This window comes from Apium graveolens, chromosome 11 (assembly GCF_009905375.1).
Source record: "Apium graveolens cultivar Ventura chromosome 11, ASM990537v1, whole genome shotgun sequence".
Taxonomy (NCBI): domain Eukaryota; kingdom Viridiplantae; phylum Streptophyta; class Magnoliopsida; order Apiales; family Apiaceae; genus Apium; species Apium graveolens.
Window position 1 is genome coordinate 94,991,446 of NC_133657.1, and position 8,170 is coordinate 94,999,615.

Below are 8,170 nucleotides of genomic sequence, written 5' to 3' on the forward strand. Positions count from 1 at the left end.
TCATTTTGAAGACTCGAAGACATTTTTAAGAATGTTTGGAGTAATGCTGATTTAATAAATAAATCAGTCCCAATATATTAGAAAATATCTGAATATTATTATTTAAATAATATTCCCATAAGGATAATCCTTATAAAAATAATTGAAGTAAAAGTTTTAAAACTCATACTTGAAATGGATATTAAATAACCAAAGATATACTTATACGAAATTATGATCTTTATTTGAATAATCGAAAATAAGTTTGATTATCGAAACATTATTCTTTAATAAAATAAAGAATATTAATTAGTAAATAAACGGAGTCATAAGTCCTCGAATGAATATTCAAAATAATATTCATTAAATAAAATAACGGAGTCATAAGTCCTCGAATGAATATTCAACTAATATTCATTAAATAAAATAAGCGGAGTCATAAGTCCTCGAATGAATATTCAAAATAATATTCATTAAGTGAAATAAAGTTATCGAATAAACCTTATTCGAATAATAGTTTTGAAAACTATTTATATATATATAAATATATATATATATTTAATGTACTCGGGAACATCGTCTCCCGGTTTAGAAAATATGTTCACCTTTGGGTCCCCTATACTAAGGGTATACGCAACTACTGCTTATCTCTAGCATAGGTATTATGCAACTTATAAGCAATTGAATCAACAGATATATATCAAGATTACGAAACAGACATGCATATATACCATATCACATGCTCCAATATATCGCAAGATTTGCTAATTAACCAGCATGCATGTATCACAAGATAATGCATGTACATATGTATACATCACAACAACAGTATAACGGGTAGAAAACTTGCCTGAGTGCTCCCGGATAGACTTAAGCTTAGAGTGGGTCCGATAACCTATGAACAACAACATAAGTTGAAATTAAACCCCGGTCGCTTAAGAAACTAGACTTTAACCAATTGAACCCTAACGTTCGCTTATGGTCACTCCTATGCTTAACGAATCACCTAAGTCGTTCGAGTACCCTTGGCTCCACCATTTTTAATAAATTAACCATTAAGAATTTTAAAGCGATTCTTTCGCGAGTACCTTACCAACTGCCTAATCCACTTAACATAATTGTTTCATACCCCGATTAGTCATCTAAAGTCCTTAACCAAGGTTTCAAAGTAAGGCGAGGGGTAATGGTTCGGTCGCGAAACGCCGTTACTTAAAACGGTCGTTTCTCCTAAACCGTACATCGGATTCAAACGAACCACATATCAAAACGAAGCTCGTAACATGAACTATCTAATCATGGCAATGGTCAAAACCTAACAGTGAGTTCACGGGTCCTAATGTTAAGAACAAAAACAGTCTAGGGTAATCGGACATTACGACGGCTATGTTTACGCGATTACCAATTTCATACAACTCCAATTCAATTCACAAACAACCCACAATCATCACCATTCCACCATCATTCAACCACAATACAATATCATTCAACCATAACTCAATATCTCAACTTATTCATCTAAACCAAGTCAAAAATGTGGCCAAGAACTTTAAATCTAACAAGTATCACTCCTAACTCCAAAATCAACAAAACCACTTACTAAACAAAGCTCTAAACATGATTGCACACCCATTACACTAACCCATCATCTAAACATTAGGAAATCTAAACAACAAAACTTAAGACTAAGATCATGAAGAGTTATACCTTCCTTGAAGCTTTTAATCCATGAAAGATCCTTGGAATGCCCATGAAAGCCTTAATCTAACCTCCTACAAGCTTGATCTTTCAAAGAAATCAAGAACACAAAAATTAATTTCAAGAAAGTACTATTCACCATCTTCTTGAATGATTTATAGGATATGTTAGGAAAGGATTTTGAAGCTAAGATTCCTAGGAAGTAAGTAACTTAACTAGGAGAAGCTAGGATAATTACCTTGTAAATTAGCAAGTGAAGGAGCTTGGACTTCCCTTTTTCTAAGAAAGAAGCCGAGAGCTTCATGAAGAAAAGAGATGAATGAAATTTTTTGCTTGCTTGGTGCATTTGTGTGGTGTTTTGTTAGCTTGGTTAGTTTAGAATTTACCATGGTAAATAATGCTTGGCTACAAATCAACCAACAAAACAATCTCACTTGTCATGTTTATGTCACCTTTCTTATGTCATCCATTTGTCACATATCTTTGTCTTGTGGTTTGATGATGTCACAATCCTTGGCTTCTTGTACAAGCTTGTCTCTTGGTCGCTTATTTGTTTTACGGTTCGCTTAACTTTCGTTCGCGTTTATCGTTCGAGGGATCATATCCGGGATCTTATTACTTGGGCTTCCCCTAAACCTTTCTCAATATTTTATATTCCATTTATGATCCTCTCTTAAAATTCTTGAATTTAAATCCTTTTTATCATGTTACCTTATACTCAATTCTTTCTGTATCTGGTAGATTTCCGGGAAAAATCAAAGTGTTCGAATTTGGATTCTGACGATCTTTACATACACTTATATATCATATAGAGTACTAATAAGATCTCAGAATAACAATAAAAGAACCCCTATATAGTGTGGCATGAAAAGTTTTTCTTATTCAGCATAATCAGCAAAATCACTATTTATAAGGGTTTCAAAAAAATTCCAAAAATTGGGGTTATTACAATATGGTTGCTGAATAACATTCTGATTATTACTTTAGCTGAAATTTGGATGATTTCTGTTGTTAGGATGATAAGTAGCTGGCACAGGCTGCTGTTGTCGCGGATAATTATTCACGTACTGAACAGATTCGTTAACAAGAGAACACGGATCCGTAGCATGAGAACCTGCGCAAAGCTCACAGACCATAGCTATATGATTGACCTCGTAGGTGGCTAGAGAATTGACCTTCATAGACAGCGCTTGGAGCTGCGCTGCAATAGCGGTGGCTTCATCGACTTCCAGAATACCTGCTACCTTCCCAGGCATCATCCTTTGAGTTGGGTTTTGATGCTCATTTACAGCCATAGTCTCAATAAAATTATAAGCCTCAGTATAGCTTTTGGCCCACAAGGCACCTCCAGCTGCTGCGTCGAGCATGGGCCGAGATTGGGCCCCCAAACCATCATAAAAGCCAGTGATCACCATCCAATCAGGCATTTCATGATGTGGACACTTTTTCAACATCTCCTTGTAGCGCTCCCAAGCTTCGCACATAGATTCTGTAGGTTGCTGCGTAAACTGAGTAAGAGCACTCCGCATAGCCACAGTCTTCGCCATTGGATAAAACTTCACCAAAAACTTTTGCGCAAGATCTTGCCAAGTAGTGATGGACCCAGTTGGTACAGAATGTAACCAGTCCTTAGCTTTATCCCTCAGAGAGAATGGGAAAAGCCTCAGCTTGATAGCCTCATCAGTCACACCATTATATTTGAAAGTACTACAGATTTCGACAAAATTCCTTATGTGCATGTTGGGGTCTTCAATCGCAGCACCTCCGAAAGAAACAGAATTCTGCACCATCTGAATAGTGCACGGCTTGATTTCAAAGGTGTTAGCCTGAATAGCCGGATGAAGAATGCTTGACTGAATGTCATCAATTTTAGGCCGAGAAAAGTCCATAAGAGCTGGATCTGCCGGAACAATACGATCACCCATGATTACAGGTTCTTTCTGCTCACTTTCTGAATCCGAATCTTCAAAATCTATCTTCTCCGGAATATTAAAAACTTCGTCTGTCTCCTCAGCTGTATCTAAAGTCCTCTTACGAGTACGAGAACGAGTTTGCATAAATGTAATAACCCCCAAAATTTTGAACTTTTTTGTAACCCTTGTGAATAGTGTTTTTGCTGAATGAGAAAACTTTTCATGCCACACTATGTAGGGGTTCTGTTATGGATATTCTGAGATTTTATTAGTACTCTATATGGTATATAAGTGTATGTAAAGATCGTCAGAATCCAATTCCGAACACTTTGATTTTTCCCGGAAATCCACTAGATACGGAAAGAATTGAGTATAAGGTAACAGGATAAAAAGGATTTAAATTAAAGGATTATAAGAGAGGAGCATAAAAGGAATATAATATATTGAGAAAGGTTAAGGGAACCTAAGTAATAAGATCCCGGGTATGATCCCTCAAACGATAAATGAAAATGAAAGTTAAGCGAACCGTATAACAGATCAGTGGTCATTAGGCAAACAATTAGGAAGTTAATCAAAGGGATTAGAGGGGATGATGTCATCCAACCAATGAGAAGAGGACAAAGAGGGGAGGATGACACCACATGATGACATAAGCATGACATAGGGAGGAAGGATATGTGGTTGAATTAGAACCACACAAAGTTCAAGGCTAAAAAGGTAATTAACCAAAACAAAAACAAAACTACATCCACCAAGCCAAAACAAATCATTTTCATCAAAACAAAAATTCTATTTCTCATCACCAAGAACATTGCTCTCGGCTTTTTGCATTTTCAAAGGAAAGAATTTTCAAAATCCAAGATTCAAGCTTCCTAAATTGGTAAGATAATTCCCTAGTATTCCTTATGCATAGTTATGGCTATATTATGAGTTTAAGCCACCAATTCATTCTCTATCTCCTCCAAGAAATCAATGAAGAAGACAATGAATAGTGATTTCAAGGTTTTTAACTTGATTTTTCTTGTTTTTCCTTTAAGATCCAAGCATCCCTAAGACCCCTCAAGGCTTCCTAAGGCTTCCTAGCTACTCACACCACTTCAAGGAAGGTATATCATCTCCAAACCCTAGCTTTACTTTATATATTAGTATGATTTTAATTGTTATGGTATTAGAGTAGCTTAATGATGGTTGGTTTAGAGTTGGGTTGGAATGGTGGAGATTGGAGTGTTGAAATCTTATGATTTGGTTAAAGAATGTAGTATAGTTTAAATTCAAGTTTAAGAATAAGTATAAATTGTTAATGTTGAGTGTTGGGGCTGTTATGATGTAGTTTGGATGGAGTTTTGATTGGGTTGTGAATTGGGGTTGAATTGTGGTTGTTTTGAATTGGTTTAAATTTTGGAAATCGCGTAAACATAGCCGTCGTAATGTCCGATTTACTTTAGACTGCTTTTGTTCATAACATTAGGACCCGATAACCCCCTGCTAGATTTTTACCATTGCCATTTTTAGATAGTTCATGTTACGAGCTTCGTTTTGGTATGTAGTTCGTTTGATTCCGATGTACGGTTTAGGAGAAACGACCGTTTTAAGTAACGGCGTTTCGCGAACGAAACTTTTCCCCTCGCCTTACTCTGAAACATAGGTTAAAGACTAAAAAGGGTTAATTAATGTATGAAACAATTATGGTAAGTGTGTTAGGCAGTTGGTAAGACACTCGAGAAGGAATCGCCTTAAAACTCGTAATGGTTAAATTATTAAAAATGGTGGAGCCAAGGGTACTCGAGTGACTTAAGAGAATCAGTAAGCGCAAAGCAAGCGTTAGAGTCTAAGTTGGTTAAAGTATAGATTTACAAGTGACTTTGGTTTAATTCCAACTTACTTGTTGTTTATAGGTTACCAGACTCGTCCCGAGCCATTAATCACCCCCAGTCGCTCAGGCAAGTTTTCTATCCATTATACTGTTGTTGTGATGTATACATTTGTACATGCATTATCTTGTGATAGATGCATAATGGTTATTTAGCAAATTCTTGCGATATATTGTAGCATGTGATATGGTATATATGCATGCCTGTTTCATATTCTTGAAATATATATCTGTTGGTTCAGTTGATAATACCTATGCTAGAGAATAGCGGTAATTTGCATATACCCTTAGTATAGGGACCCAAAGGTGAAAACATTTTCTAAGACCGGGAGTCGAGGATCCCGAGTAGATTTTATATATTTATATATTTATATATATATGGTTATAGTTTTCAAATCTATTAATCGAATAAGGTTTATTCGATAACTTTATTTTATTTAATGAATATTATTTCAAATATTCATTCGAGGGCTTATGACTCAGCTTATTTATTTATTGAGTATTATTTCGAATATTCATTCGAGGGCTTATGACTCAGCTTATTTTATTTATTGAATATTATTTGAATATTCATTTGAGGATCTATGACTCTGATTATTTGCTGAGATTTATTCTTTATTTTATTAAAGAATAAGGTGTCGATAATCAAACTTATCTTTGGTTATTTAATACTCATTTCAAGTATAAGTTTTACAACTTCTACTTCAATTATTTTTATAAAGATTATTCTTTATGGGAATATTATTTAAATAATAATATTCAGATATTTTCTAATATATTGGGACTGATTTATTTTACTAAATCAGCATCACTCCGAACATTCTTAAAAATGTTTCGCGAGCCTTCAAAATGATTTTTAAAAGTTAGAGCGGATCCCAAAACTCATTTTTATATTTAAGATCCTCCTTTCGAAGGGGATTTAAATACTCGCTCAAAACCTGAGGGATCCGGCTCTGTGGTGTGTTTTATATTCGTAACAAGGTTGCTGTCTTGTTAAAAGAGTTTTTGATTACTTACCCAATACTCGAGAAGTAAAATTCTTCGAACAAGTTAATCCATTAACAGGCATCGCCTAGGAAATATCGGTGAGTTTTCCTTTCCAACTAGATACGAGTTCTTAGTGGAGCCGTATCAACAAGTTTCTACTTGGGGAAAGTGGGGACGAGCTTTACGTTTCAGAGTCATGGATTTCATCTGAACTAGGAGTGGCGTAAGTGGTCGAGTAGCGCCGGCCCAGCCTTATTATATTGGCCCAAATGGCCTAGAAGTTCCGCTAAGGCGGTTCATTCCTTAGGAGTCCAGTGTTCGGTTGACAAGTAAATCCGACAGGTTCTCCTCTACATGTAGAAAATGGTGGGGTTGTACTACTACGACTGATCATCGTAAGTGGTCTTCCTGGCGCGGAAAACTCCCGTAATGAGTTCATCATCCAGTTGGATAATTCTGCAACGCTACCCGTAGCATTTCGATCGAAAGGCTACGAATGGGTGGTTGCCGAAGCATTGACAGGGTCAAACAGTTTTATTGGTGTTTCCATTGAATGAAGTATCTCGTAGCTTCATTTCTCTTAAAAATATTTCAAAGATTGAATATATTCAAGTTTAAATTTATGGTCTCATCTATGGGATGACCTCTTGAATCTTATTATACTTTGAACAGTAGTAGTTCAAGTAGATTTCTAAAAATGGTATAAGTATAGTGAAGTAATTGGTAACTTCATCTTCTTTTAAACTTATATCCAGTAAGTAATTACCATACACATGATAAAGGATTCTAGTAAGTATCCATTTAGATACTTGTATTATTGTTATCACTATATATTATCTTGCGAGCTGTAATGCTCACTCTTGCTTCATTTCTTCATCACACAACAACAGTTAGGAAAGATGGCCAGGCTCCAGCAGACCCAGCGCAAGCGCGTGGGAAGCGCCCCGCGCCTTCCCGTTGAGATCGTAGCTGCTATAGCTGCAGAGGTAGATCTACCTTTAGATCAGACATTCTACTTTTGGGAACCAAATATTGCATAACTATAACTTGTGGCAGATAATGGCAATTAACTGTAAATTTATCAAGTAATCATTTTGGGTTGTAATAACTTTTAATTATGGATTCAAGGACTTGTACTTATTTCAATTTCATCTCTGAGACTATGACGTGTGGTGGTGTGTGTTAGTGTGGGGTCACAACTTGAGGTTGTTTATTATTAATTAAGTTAAGTGATAATTGTGGAAAGAAAGACCGTGACGACCTGGATCCCTGACCCCGGATCTGGGGGTGTTACAATAAACGCTCGCTAAAGTACCTGAAACACAACCGGAAACAATAAGTACACACGTCTTAATCACTGAGTCCTAATGACCAATGATGGTAAGTACATGAACTAAACAAATACGCCGAGTCCCCGGCAGCGGCGCCAAAAACTTGTTAGGGCGAAAACACGCGCTAATAACACACGCAAGTATACGCGTTCGCAAGTAACATAGAATACTTTCTAGTTCATTCCCACAGAGACTCAGACTAATTATGTTCAATTAAACTCACTCACCAATGTTTGATTACTTCTCAATGTTAAGACAATAACACTTAGAATTGATTAACTAATTATTAACTATAATTAACTACTATAATTAACCACTTAATTAACACTTGAATTCACAATATTAAAACACTCATGTGATCACAACTTCATTACTACTTCCTTCAATAGCTATTA

At 35.8% G+C, this 8,170-nt stretch overlaps 1 non-coding gene across 1 annotated transcript; it reads left to right on the forward strand.

Moving 5' to 3' along the window:
• Nucleotides 1-3,099: 3,099 nt before the first annotated feature.
• Nucleotides 3,100-3,206, forward strand: LOC141699022 (small nucleolar RNA R71). The gene has a single exon (XR_012565513.1). It is a non-coding gene; the product is annotated as a small nucleolar RNA R71 (small nucleolar RNA).
• The last annotated feature ends 4,964 nt before the right edge of the window (nt 3,207-8,170 follow it).